General features: G+C 50.0%; 1 long non-coding RNA gene across 1 annotated transcript in view; it reads left to right on the forward strand.

Moving 5' to 3' along the window:
• Positions 1–89: 89 nt before the first annotated feature.
• The window catches only part of LOC138365143 (uncharacterized), a 16,831-nt gene continuing 2,027 nt past the window's right edge, over positions 90–14,893 (forward strand). Inside the window, exons 1-2 of the long non-coding RNA XR_011228689.1 lie at positions 90–513; positions 623–709. This is a non-coding gene — a long non-coding RNA (uncharacterized lncRNA). The remainder of the gene's footprint in view (positions 514–622; positions 710–14,893) is intronic.

Here is a 14,893-nt window from a genome sequence, read left to right on the forward strand (position 1 = left end):
TTGATGTCAAACGTAAAGCTCAGCCGGAAAGCCAGGCTCAGGCAAATATCAAGAGATCAGAAAAGAAAAAACATGTACCTGTTGTACATGGTAAGCTCACTTATATTTTTATTCACAATGTTTAATATGGAAATAAATAACATATAATTGATTAATTTAATTTTATTTAAAGGAAATATTTTACTCCCTTTCATATTGTTGTAAAGATTACCAACATATATTGTCAAATGAGCAATTTATGTCATCTGCATTTAAAATACAGCTTTCACACACTTCACGTATTTGTGTTGGATAATATCATTTTCCAGCTTTACATAGAATACTTTGTGTTCTTTATCTATGTTCAGATGAGTTGCATAAAAGTGTGCAAGATTTACAACACCAAAAAGAAATTGAAGGAGATTGAAGAGGAGATAACAAGGCTTCGAGCAATTTATGATTCCCAAAATAACAACCCAAAAAGGCGGACAATTATGTACACTGGCACTTCGTCTAGAAAAAGCAGAGCTTTAGGTATTAGTATTATTGTCAACAGTTAAATATAATCACTAACTGCTCTTAAATGTAATTATAAATAACTTGTTATAGTAATATATTTTTTACTGTTTTTTTCTATTACTAGGCACACCATCAAATCCTTTCCCTTGCAGTCATGAAGTAATGAAGCCTCCAGTTTCTGTTGTAGACGTTATACCCCAAAATATCAATGGTATGTTATCTAATTATTTTAGAGAGATACAAATATAAATGCATTGCCATAGTAACCAAGGACTAAGTTGCAAATACAGTGTGTGTTTGTGTGTGTGTGTGTGTATATATATATATATATATATATATATATATATATATATATATATATATATATATATATATATATATATATATATATATATATATATATATATATATATATATATACATATGTCGTACCTAGTAGCCAGAACGCACTTCTCAGCCTACTATGCTAGGCCCGATTTGCCTAATAAGCCAAGTTTTCATGAATTAATTGTTTTTCGACTACCTAACCTACCTAACCTAACCTAACCTAACTTTTTCGGCTACCGAACCTAACCTAACCTATAAAGATAGGTTAGGTTAGGTTAGGTAGGGTTGGTTAGGTTCGGTCATATATCTACATTAATTTTAACTCAAATAAAAAAAAATGACCTCATACATAATGAAATGGGTAGCTTTATCATTTCATAAGAAAAAAAATAGAGAAAATATATTAATTCATGAAAACTTGGCTTATTAGGCAAATCTGGCCATGCATAGTAGGCTGAGAAGTGCATTCTGGCTACTAGGTACGACATATATATATATATATATATATATATATATATATATATATATATATATATATATATATATATATATATATATATATATATATATATATATATATATATATATGTCGTACCTAGTAGCCAGAACGCACTTCTCAGCCTACTATGCAAGGCCCGATTTGCCTAATAAGCTAAGTTTTCATGAATTAGTTGTTTTTCAACTACCTAACCTACCTAACCTAACCTAACCTATAAAGATTGATTAGGTTAGGTAGGTTTGGTTATGTTTGGTCATATATCTACGTTAATTTTAACTCCAATAAAAAAAAATTAACCTCATACATAATGAAATGGGTAGCTTTATCATTTCATAAGAAAAAAATTAGAGAAAATATATTAATTCAGGAAAACTTGGTTTATTAGGCAAATCGGGCCTTGCATAGTAGGCTGAGAAGTGCATTCTGGCTATTAGGTACGACATATATATATATATATATATATATATATATATATATATATATATATATATATATATATATATATATATATATATATATATTGTTGGGGTTCTCTCACTTCACTCTTACTCTGGGGTGAGCAATAGTTATGCTCAAAGTCACTCACCGTAGCCCTGCGGGTCTTCACTCGATCCTCACGGCGCCACTGCACGCCAGGAGAGTCTCCCAGTCGATCTTAACGGCCTCTTATTAAGAAAGAGTGAGAACACGACTCGTTCACTTGACTGTCGTGTGCCCTCCCCAACAATCGGGCTCTACGGTTAACCACAAGGTCGCCAACTGGTGTTTTAGGTGGCCAGTAACACCATCAGTGGACTGGTGGAATTAGTGGTAGCCTTGGCAAGGTCACACTCAAAAGATCAGGAATCAGGCAGGTACTTATTGTTATCACTCTATGCTTACCAGTATAATATAGCCACAAGATCAATGGAGGGGATGATATAAACACAAAGATAGTTTTGTATTTTACTTAAAATGTATGAAAGATGTCACAAAGGCCAAACAACAACAAATAAATCAACTGATCCTGACGCGGCCTGTAATTCCCACGAGTAGTATGCGATCACCAGGTGGCAACACCTCCCCTCCTCATCAAGTGTCAAGAACAGCTGATCGCCTGGCCTCTCCGCGCGAAAGCTTTTCTTGTTTTCACGCGCGCTGTTTCTTTAAATTCTCCAATATTTCTAGAAACTCGCACACTCGATATTGGCACAAATAAACCGTATTACTCAGTTACACTGTACTCAGGCTCAAACAGTCTTTTCTACAATCAATGCTACAATGACTCACTGTAATGGCTTTACATTGTTCTTCACTCAGCAATATCTTATGAACTATTAACACTGGAGTTTTCAGTACTTTCTCTCGTGGGCGATAACGCAATAATTCACTGTACTCACAAACGACTTATCACTGCATGAACATAGCATATATAATGTAGATACATCAAATATCAATACCTGGAAAATAAATGATTTCTGGGCACACAGCCTAACTTTCAAATACTGGCACAATATTATATATAATTTACCACTATATGTTCATATCAAAATCCATAGAAAGATATACACAACACAGTAAATTTATCACTTGTTCCTGGTGCCTGTACACACCAATAATCAACATGAATATTACAAGTACTCTTGATAGTACTGTCTAGCACACTGGTGCTTTATCGTGACATGGGTGAAACTTGCTCACGACATATAAAATCCTCAGGCTAGATAATATAGCCGAATAACATAGCTAACTAAAGGGGAATGGGGAGGGAACTAGAAACACCTACTTCACCCTATCCTTCGATGAGAGTCGAGATGTAGCTCCTGGTCCTCGTGTCGGGAACGCCCCCACACGACACGTCGTCGTGTCCTACCAGAGCCTCTCGTCGTCCCACCGTTTAGCGCGTCGTCTCCGTGCCTCCTCACTGCAGGTCCGTCCTCCTTCTTAACTTCTTGAAGGTTGGAGTCGGTCTCCTGGCCGTCGTCTTCTCCCATCAACGGCTGCCGCCTACGTCTCAGCTACAGTCGTCCGGATTCCCCAAGTAGTCCTCTCCTTCCTCTGCTACCCAGTGGCTCTGTCAGCCACTACGCTGTCACGAACTGGTGAACTGCCACAGACGTCACATACGTCACTGCACGGCTTCACTGCTTCTTGCACAGCACCTGACTGGAGCACTTGTTGCTCAAATAACCGTCAATTCCCTCTTCTGGTTCAACACATGAACTAGGGAAGACTTCTCAGAGTACTGGCGGACTTCAGGTGACGCGTAAATCCACGGGAGCGGGAAACAACTGTCCAACTGACAGGACCAACCGTCGCACGTCCGACCTCTATGACGTGTCGTGTCTGACTGCTGGCGCCAGCTTGGCGCGCGGCCTGGACCCCCTTCCTTCATGACGTCACTTTCGCTACGGGAAGTTTTCATTGGCTCCCGGTGCCACATTGCTGTCGGTGACCAATCCGGTGCCACTGACGTCACACGGTTTTGGCGGGAGATCAGGGAGGCAAGCGCCATCTTGGCTCCCTAAAGGGCCTAAACCACAGGCCAAAATATTACTATTTCACAAATTTCTCGGCTCTCCGAGAACACTTCACTCTCTCCCATATATCAAATTGTAGCCTGCAACGTAGAGAACGCTTGGGAAAAGTAGACATGACTCTTACTGCAGGCGTGGGAGAATTATAAGGGGGGGGAACTCCGTCACATACCCCTCCCCTTAAAATAAGAGTCATGTCTGGTTAGTGTATGCGGGATAGGGCATCCACTACTACGTTGTCCTTCCCCTTGATGTGTTTGAACTTGATCCTTGTCAGACTCTCAGTGCTGGTGAGACTGGTGCCGTCAGCGCTGGACCACTTTCTTTCCTCCACCGGGAGTTCTCGGTCCCTCGGTACGCTCAGAACCGTATTCCGCTGGGGTTCCCGGGTACTCGTTCCGTCCTGCTTGGCGGCTCTTCCTTCCACATTGAAGAAAGGTCTCAGGCGGTCTGCGTGACACACCTGTTTCTTCCGGGGTCCATCCGGCTTCCCAATCTCGTACGACACTGGACCCAACCGTCGCAGCACTCGGTACGGTCCCTTGAACCGCGACTTGGTCACTCTACCTTTACCTGGCAGCACAACCATTACTTTGGATCCGGCCTGAAAATCCCTCTGCGCAGCTCTCCTGTCGTACCACTCCGACATCTAACGCTGCGCCTCCTTCAGGTGTTTCCCAGCCAGTTCCTTCGCTCTAGTGAGACGTTCTTTGAACTTCTGGACATATTTATTCACCGTCCCCACGGTCGCTCCTGGTGTCCATCGTTCCTTCATCATGAATAGCATGGCATATATAATATAGATAAATGGAAAGTAAGCCTTCTCAGGACCCACACGTCCTCCTTCGGCCTTACTAACCAATTCGGGGAACTCCTCCTGCTGTAACTCTCCGAGACGAGTGCGGTTTACCCCTGGAGAACTGGTGAGGGTCACCTGCAACTCACCATTCGGGCTACTTTCGTCCTCCGCTCGTTCTCTGGGTCCTTCGCAGAGGTGATCTGTTCCCAGGCTGTCAGTCGACTCCTCAGCCCCATCAGATCCACAACCTCCTGGTTCTTCGCGTTGCCTCGGTGTCACAGTACAAACGGGGATCGCCACCGGTGCGATCCCCTTCTCGCCCCCACAGGCGTTCCACTCTCCGCCTGTCTCCTTGTATTGTTCTAGGCATTCTTCGCCTTTCACAAGATTCGGAAGGACATATCCTCCACACGCGTCATTCCCCAAGATGACCTGCGCCTCCATCTTGGGCATTGATGTACAGACTCCCACCACTAGGGTCTAGCAGCCATAATCGGAATTTAAAGTTACCTGGTGTAGGGGCATCCTCACTGGGCCTCCCACAGTGGTCACACTTGCCACCCCCACACTGGTACTTTTGTAACCCTCGGGGAACAGGGTTTCACTTACCAGGGTAAAGTCAGCCCCGGTGTCTCTTAGCATCTTCACGGGGATGGGGTCTGCGACCTCCATCCTTACGGTTCCTTGACACATGAATGGGTGAACTTTCTTCTCCCCATTCAGCACGGGTTCATCCCGCACTCTCTCGGCCCTCTGGTCCTCGAACATCACTAAAGCAACGTGTCCCCGCTGCTTAGGGCGTCTGCATTCCCGCGCGACGTGTCCGATTATTCCGCAGTTGTAGCAGCGGCCCCTCGGCGGAGACCATCCGCCACCGCTCGCCTTAGCACTGCCTCCAGAGACCGTCACACCCTGTGTCCTTCTCGCCTCACTTGTCGTTTCCTTCGTTGCAGTAACAACTTCCGAGCTCTCATCTTGGCTCTCCTCTATCGGCTCTACAGCACCTTTTGTTCCTCTGTCGTCCCATCTCGAGCGGTGGGACCTGGGAGAACTCGCTTCTGTCCTCCATCCATTCGTCCTCCTATAATTCCTACTGCTTCCGGAGTACGCGGGTGATCGATGCTGTCCCTCTCGGCTTGGGCGTAGTGCTTCCTCTAACATGTCGGCTCGGTCGGCTGCGGCCCTCAGGTTCTTTATGTCCGCCTCCTTTATCCTCATCCTGATCTCAGGAGAGAGCACGGACATAAACTTTTCCATGGCCATTAGTTCCTTGACCTCTTCGACCGACCTCGCTTCTTCAGAGTCCAGCCACTTAAGGAGCTTTCTTTCTATGTGCCTCGCCGTCTCCGCATACGATTTTCCTGGTGACCGGGTACATTCTCTAAACCTCTTTCTGTAACACTCTGGCGTGAGCTTAAAGGAACGGAGCACAGCTCGTTTTACCACATCGTAGTTGGTGCATTCCTGGAAGTCGAGCATCGTGAAGGCTTCACGAGCTTCACCTGTGAGCCTCCCTTGGACCAACTCCGCCCTCAGCCACCTCTTCATAGCAGCAACACTCTCAAAGTGATCGAAGAAACTTTCGGCTTCACTAGGCACATAGACCGGCAGGTCTCGTTCCCTCACTCGTCGGTCTTCCTGTGGCGGCGGAGCAGGTACACTTAGTCCTAATTCAATTCGCTTCAGCTCTACTTCCTTTTTGGCTTCTATTTCCTGTCGTCTCAGCCCAACTTCTCGCTCGTGTTCTTCCCGGCGTAGCTGTATTTCTCGTTCCTCACGCTCCAACTGCGCTTCTCGCTCCTCATGCCTCAACCGTGCTTCTGCTTCTCGCTTTTCTCTGCGCTGCTGTGCTTCTGCTTCTCGCTCTTCTCTGCGCTGCTGTGCTTCTGCTTCTCGCTCTTCTTTGCGCTGCTGTGCTTCCAGCTGCAGCTTCATTATTTCCAGCTTCACGCTGTGCCTGCTGCCGCTGGATCCCCTGCTGCTTCCACCAATACTCAGGCGCTCACCCACACTGCAGGTGTTTGGGGCCGTTCCTCCTCCAAAGCTTCCTCTCGAGCCCTGAGCTGAGCCATTATCTCTAGTCTTCTTTCACCAACTCTGGCAGATTTCAGCTTTATTCCAAAATGATCCGCTATAGCCTGTAACTGTGCCTTGGTGCACTCTTCCAGCACCTGTTCGTCTCTAGAATCAATAAACCTTGCTACTTTATCATCCTCCATCTTGTGCTATGAGTGACAACCTGCACCTGATCTCTAACACCACTACCAAGTACCACCACTGCAACCTTTACTTCGATCGAGATCCTGGCAAGGTCGCCAAATGTTGGGGTTTACCTCTCTTCACTCTTACTCTGGGGTGAGCAATAGTTATGCTCAAAGTCACTCACCGTAGCCCTGCGGGTCTTCACTCGATCCTCACGGCGCCACTGCACGCCAGGAGAGTCTCCCAGTCGATCTTAACGGCCTCTTATTAAGAAAGAGTGAGAACACGACTCGTTCACTTGACTGTCGTGTGCCCTCCCCAACAATCGGGCTCTACGGTTAACCACAAGGTCGCCAACTGGTGTTTTAGGTGGCCAGTAACACCATCAGTGGACTGGTGGAATTAGTGGTAGCCTTGGCAAGGTCACACTCAAAAGATCAGGAATCAGGCAGGTACTTCCCAGCAAACACAAATCATCTACACAACGTTCGCCTATCTCTTCCCATAGGTGTGGGAATGATTTGCATTGAGAATGGTGCAGGAGAGCCTTTGAGAAACTTTTACTCAAAGAATCCAAACACAAAGGTTTAATTATAAATTGTTTTTCTACAATTATTTTCTTCCAAATGTAAAACAAATAGTTTTTACATGTTTAATTATAAAATTTATGGTGTTTTTTTGTAAAATTCATTAATAAATTGTGAATGATATATATTGGCTGAGTGAAACCTTTAAAATCCATTTAGTTATAATATGAACAGAAAAAAGTAGTTTTCCAAATTTTCTAAAAATCGCTCTTTTTAACACAATTTGACTCCTTATGCATTCCACTAAACACTAATATCATGTTTAAATATATAATTTATGTATTATTCCCTAAGATAATTTATATAAATTTTAAAAGTTGCTGGAAAGTGGTGAGAACGAATCTGAAAACGTTTTGTTGTCTTATATTGGCGTGTTCTTATTAACTAGAGTGAGTAAGAGTGAGCGAGAGTGGGTAAGAGTGAGTAAGAGTGAATGAAGGTGAGTGAGAGTGCCAGAGAGTGTGTAAGTGTGAGTAAGAGTGAGTATAAGTAAGAGTGACTGAGAGTGAGTAAGAGTGACAGAGTGAGTAAGAGTGACAGAATGAGTAAGAGTGAGAGTAAAGTGATTGAGAGTAAGGGTGAGTATGAGAGTAAGAGTGATTGAGAGTTAGAGTGAGAGTAAGAGTGATTGAGAGTTAGTGAGAGTAAGAGTGATTGAGAGTAAGAGTGATTGAGAGTAAGAGTGATTGAGAGTAAGAGTGATTGAGAGTAAGAGTGATTGGGAGTAAGAGTGATTGAGAGTAAGAGTGATTGGGAGTAAGAGTGATTGGGAGTAGGAGTTAGAGTGAGAGTAGGAGTAAGAATGAGAATAAGAGTGATTGAGAGTAAGAGTGAGTAAGAGTAAGAATGAGAGTAAGAGTGATTGAGAGTAAGAGTGATTGAGAGTAAGAGTGATTGAGAGTAAGAGTGATTGAGAGTAAGAGTGATTGGGAGTAAGAGTGATTGGGAGTAAGAGTAAGAGTGAGAGTAAGAATGAGAATAAGAGTGATTGAGAGTAAGAGTGATTGGGAGTAAGAGTAAGAGTAAGAATGAGAGTAGGAGTGATTGAGAGTAGGAGTGATTGGGAGTAGGAGTGATTGGGAGTAAGAGTGATTGAGAGTAAGAGTAATTGAGAGTAAGAGTATGAGAGTAAGAGTGAGAGAGTGAGTATGAATGGGTAAGGGTGACTGAGAGTGAGTAAGAATGACAGAGTAAGAGTGACAGAGAGTAAGAGTGACAGAGAGTAAGAGTGACAGAGAGTAAGAGTGACAGAGAGTAAGAGTGACAGAGTAAGAGTGACAGAGAGTAAGAGTGACAGAGAGTAAGAGTGACAGAGAGTAAGAGTGACAGAGAGTAAGAGTGACAGAGTAAGAGTGACAGAGAGTAAGAGTGACAGAGTAAGAGTGACAGAGAGTAAGAGTGACAGAGAGTAAGAGTGACAGAGTAAGAGTGACAGAGAGTAAGAGTGACAGAGAGTAAGAGTGACAGAGAGTAAGAGTGACAGAGTAAGAGTGACAGAGAGTAAGAATGACAGAGAGTAAGAGTGACAGAGAGTAAGAGTGACAGAGTAAGAGTGACAGAGAGTAAGAATGACAGAGAGTAAGAGTGACAGAGAGTAAGAGTGACAGAGAGTAAGAGTGACAGAGAGTAAGAGTGACAGAGTAAGAGTGACAGAGTAAGAGTGACAGAGAGTAAGAGTGACAGAGAGTAAGAGTGACAGAGTAAGAGTGACAGAGAGTAAGAGTGACAGAGAGTAAGAGTGACAGAGAGTAAGAGTGACAGAGTGTAAGAGTGACAGAGTAAGAGTGACAGAGAGTAAGAGTGACAGAGAGTAAGAGTGACAGAGTAAGAGTGACAGAGAGTAAGAGTGACAGAGTAAGAGTGACAGAGTAAGAGTGACAGAGAGTAAGAGTGACAGAGAGTAAGAGTGACAGAGAGTAAGAGTGACAGAGAGTAAGAGTGACAGAGAGTAAGAGTGACAGAGTAAGAGTGACAGAGTAAGAGTGACAGAGAGTAAGAGTGACAGAGAGTAAGAGTGACAGAGAGTAAGAGTGACAGAGTAAGAGTGACAGAGAGTAGGAGTGACAGAGTGTAAGAGTGACAGTAAGAGTGACAGAGAGTAAGAGTGACAGAGAGTAAGAGTGACAGAGAGTAAGAGTGACAGAGTAAGAGTGACAGAGTAAGAGAGTGAGAGTGATTATGAGAGAGTTAAGAGTGTGAGGTGTGTGAGTGTAGCAGGCCAGGGAGGCAGGATGTGTGGTCACAGGCGAGGCCTAGACCTCGTGATCTCTAATGTTGGTTTTTATATATATGTGGGATTTTTTGTCCTGTTTCAAATTATAATTATTTAGCAGGAATGTAATAAGATATTGCACAGTATTAATGTGACAATAATATATGCATTATTTCCTTGATAATCAAACTTGTTGTTCAAAGATAATATACAATCTTTGAAGGAAACATTTTGAGAGCGCAAGCTGGCAACACTGTTCTGGTGGGTGAGAGAGACATATGGTTAGTTGTACTCAGACCTACAGTGGAGAAGGGTGTGTCCCAGCTGGCCGCCACCAGCCGCCACCCGCCGCCACCCGCCGCCACCCGCCGCCCACCACCAGCCGCCACCCGCCACCAGCCGCCACCCGCCGCCACCTGCCACCCACCCGCCACCCACCACCAGCCGCCACCCGCCGCCACCCACCACCAGCCGCCACCCGCCGCCACCCACCACCAGCCGCCACCCGCCACCACCCACCACCAGCCGCCACCCGCCACCAGCCACCGCCACCCACCACCGCCACTCACCACCCGCCGCCACCACCCACCACCAGCCGCCACCCGCCACCACCCACCACCAGCCGCCAGCTGTCACCCACCACCAGCCGCCACCCGCCGCCACCCACCACCAGCCGCCACCCGCCACCACCCACCACCAGCCGCCACCCGCCACCACCCACCACCAGCCGGCACCCGCCACCACCCACCACCAGCCGCCACCCGCCACCACCCACCACCAGCCGCCACCCGCCACCAGCCACCGCCACCCGCCACCAGCCACCGCCACCCACCACCACCCGCCACCAGCCACCGCCACCCACCACCGCCACTCACCACCCGCCGCCACCACCCACCACCAGCCGCCACCCGCCACCCACCACCGCCACCCGCCGCCACCACCCACCACCACCACCCACCACCACCAGCCGCCGCCGCCACCACCACCCACCACCACCGCCGCCACCACCCATCACCGCCGCCGCCACCACCACCCACCACCACCGCCGCCGCCACCACCCATCACCGCCGCCGCCGCCACCACCCACCACAGCCGCCGCCGACACCACCGCCACCACCCACCACAGCCGGCACCACCACCCACCACCACCACCACCCACCACCGCCGCCACCACCAGCCGCCACAAGCCGCCACCGCCCGCCACCAGCCGCCATCACCACCACCACCACCACCAGCCGCCATCACCGCCACCAGCTGCCACCACCACCAGCCGCCACCACCACCACCACCAGCCGCCATCACCGCCACCAGCTGCCACCACCACCAGCCGCCATCACCGCCACCAGCTGCCACCACCACCAGCCGCCACCACCAGCCGCCACCACCTGCCACCAGCCGCCACCACCGCCCGCTATCAGCAGTCACCGCCCGTTGCCACAGTCGCCACCGCAAGCCGCCACCGCCAGCCGCCACCAGCCCCCCCCACCGCCGATCGTCACCACCCACCACAGCCGCCGCCGCCCGCCACCGCCCGCCACCGCCCGCCACCACCCACCACAGCCGCCACCACCCACCACCACCCGCCGCCACCACCCACCACCACCCGCCGCCACCACCCACCACCACCCGCCGCCACCACCCACCACCACCAGCCGCTGCCACCACCCACCACCACCAGCCGCCGCCGCCACCCACCACCCGCCGCCGCCGCCACCACCACCCACCACCACCGCCGCCACCACCCACCACCACCAGCCGCCGCCGCCACCACCACCACCCACCACCACCGCCGCCACCACCAGCCGCCGCCACCGCCACCACCACCCACCACCACCGCCGCCACCACCCACCACCGCCAGCCGCCACCACTCATCACAGACCCCGCCACCGCCCGCCAGACACAGCCGCCACTGTCCGCCACCGCCGCCATTGTCCGCCACCGCCGTCACTGTCCGCCACCGCCACCACTGTCCGCCCGCCGCCACCACTGTCCGCCCGCCGCCACCACCACTGTCCGCCCGCCGCCTCCACTGTCCGCCCGCCGCCTCCACTGTCCGCCCGCCGCCTCCACTGTCCGCCCGCCGCCTCCACTGTCCGCCCGCCGCCGCCACTGTCCGCCCGCCGCCGCCACTGTCCGCCCGCCGCCGCCACTGTCCGCCCGCCGCTGCCACTGTCCGCCCGCCGCCGCCACTGTCCGCCCGCCGCCTCCACTGTCCGCCCGCCGCCTCCACTGTCCGCCCGCCGCCTCCACTGTCCGCCCGCCGCCTCCACTGTCCGCCCGCCGCCTCCACTGTCCGCCCGCCGCCTCCACTGTCCGCCCGCCGCCTCCACTGTCCGCCCGCCGCCGCCACTGTTCGCCCGCCGCCGCCACTGTTCGCCCGCCGCCGCCACTGTCCGCCCGCCGCCGCCACTGTCCGCCCGCCGCCACTGTCCACCACCGCCGCCACTGTCCACCACCGCCGCCACTGTCCGCCCGCCGCCACTATCCGCCACAGCCGCCACTGTCCTCCCGCCGCCACTGTCCGCCCGCCGCCGCCCTGTCCGCCCGCCGCCACTATCCGCCACCGCCGCCACTATCCGCCACCGCCGCCACTGTCCGCCCGCCGCCACTGTCCGCCCGCCGCCACTATCCGCCACCGCCGCCACTGTCCGCCCGCCGCCACTGTCCGCCCGCCGCCACTGTCCGCCCGCCGCCACTGTCCGCCCGCCGCCACTGTCCTCCCGCCGCCACTGTCCTCCCGCCGTCACTGCCGCCCGCCGCCGCCCTGTCCGCCCGCCGCCACTATCCGCCACTGCCGCCACTGTCCGCCCGCCGCCACTATCCGCCACCGCCGCCACTGTCCGCCCGACGCCACTGTCCGCCCGACGCCACTGTCCGCCCGCCGCCACTGTCCGCCCGCCGCCACTGTCCGCCCGCCGCCACTGTCCGCCCGCCGCCACTGTCCGCCACCGCCGCCACTGTCCGCCACCGCCGCCACTGTCCGCCCGCCGCCACTGTCCGCCACCGCCGCTACTGTCCGCCCGCCGCCACTGTCCGCCCGCCGCCGCCACTGTCCGCCCGCCGCCACTGTCCGCCCGCCGCCACTATCCGCCACCGCCGCCACTGTCCGCCACAGCCGCCACTCTCTGCCGTACAGCCTCCCCTCTCTCCGTTAGTAAATAATTATAATTGTTAGTAAATAATAAAAGAAATATAAATTATTAGATTTTTTTTACCCTTAAATTGGTTTTAATATTTAAATTGAAAATAATAATATAATATAAAATATAATAAAAATAATATAATATAAAATATAATTTAATTTCAAGAAATTTAACTTTAAACACAAAGATGTAAAAAGGGTTCAGATTATTGGCTCAAACCTTTCATAAGAGATTCATATTGGTATATGAATGGGTTATGAATGACTCATGTTAGGAGTGTAAAGTTGCCACAACATCTCAAATTAGTGTTAGATACATATGTCTTGGTTATAAGTTTTGGAAACCTATTTAAGTCCACACACAATATCGTATCTGATACGATAAAACAAACGTTTCCAATACTTTCAAATACTTTCCAGATATGTTGTGGCAACCTAAAATTGTTTGCTGGGTTATTGTTATCACTCTATGCTTACCAGTATAATATAGCCACAAGATCAATGGAGGGAATGATATAAACACAAAGATAGTTTTGTATTTTACTTAAAATGTATGAAAGATGTCACAAAGGCCAAACAACAACAAATAAATCAACTGATCCTGACGCGGCCGGTAATTCCCACGAGTAGTATGCAATCGCCAGGTGGCAACACCTCCCCTCCTCATCAAGTGTCAAGAACAGCTGATCGCCTGGCCTCTCCGCGCGAAAGCTTTGCTTGCTTTCTAGATTCACGCGCGCTGTTTCTTTAAATTCTCCAATATTTCTAGAAACTCGCACACTCGATATTGGCACAAATAAACCGTATTACTCAGTTACACTGTACTCAGGCTCAAACAGTCTTTTCTACAATCAATGCTACAATGACTCACTGTAATGGCTTTACATTGTTCTTCACTCAGCAATATCTTATGAACTATTAACACTGGAGTTTTCAGTACTTTCTCTCGTGGGCGATAACGCAATAATTCACTGTACTCACAAACGACTTATCACTGCATGAACATAGCATATATAATGTAGATACATCAAATATCAATACCTGGAAAATAAATGATTTCTGGGCACACAGCCTAACTTTCAAATACTGGCATAATATTATATATAATTTACCACTATATGTTCATATCAAAATCTATAGAAAGATATACACAACACAGTAAATTTATCACTTGTTCCTGGTGCCTGTACACACCAATAATCAACATGAATATTACAAGTACTCTTGATAGTACTGTCTAGCACACTGGTGCTTTATCGTGACATGGGTGAGACTTGCTCACGACATATAAAATCCTCAGGCTAGATAATATAGCCGAATAACATAGCTAACTAAAGGGGAATGGCGAGGGAACTAGAAACACCTACTTCACCCTATCCTCCGATGAGAGTCGAGATGTAGCTCCTGGTCCTCGTGTCGGGAACGCCCCCACACGACACGTCGTCGTGTCCTAGCAGAGCCTCTCGTCGTCCCACCGTTTAGCACGTCGTCTCCGTGCCACCTCACTGCAGGTCCGTCCTCCTTCTTAACTTCTTGAAGGTTGTAGTCGGTCACCTGGCCGTCGTCTTCTCCCATCAACGGCTGCCGCCTATGTCTCAGCTACAGTCGTCCGGATTCCCCAAGTAGTCCTCTCCTTCCTCAGCTACCCAGTGGCTCTGTCAGCCACTACGCTGTCACGAACTGGTGAACTGCCACAGACGTCACATACGTCACTGCACTGCTTCACTGCTTCTTGCACAGCACCTGACTGGAGCAATTGTTGCTCAAATAACCGTCAATTCCCTCTTCTGGTTCAACACATGAACTAGGGAAGACTTCTCAGAGTACTGGCGGACTTCAGGTGACGCGTAAATCCACGGGAGCGGGAAACAACTGTCCAACTGACAGGACCAACCGTCGCACGTCCGACCTCTATGACGTGTCGTGTCTGACTGCTGGCGCCAGCTTGGCGCGCGGCCTGGACCCCCTTCCTTCGTGACGTCACTTTCGCTACGGGAAGTTTTCATTGGCTCCCGGTGCCACATTGCTGTCGGTGACCAATCCGGTGCCACTGACGTCACACGGTTTTGGCGGGAGATCAGGGAGGCAAGCGCCATCTTGGCTCCCTAAA

This window comes from Procambarus clarkii, chromosome 15 (assembly GCF_040958095.1).
Source record: "Procambarus clarkii isolate CNS0578487 chromosome 15, FALCON_Pclarkii_2.0, whole genome shotgun sequence".
Taxonomy (NCBI): Eukaryota; Metazoa; Arthropoda; class Malacostraca; order Decapoda; family Cambaridae; genus Procambarus; species Procambarus clarkii.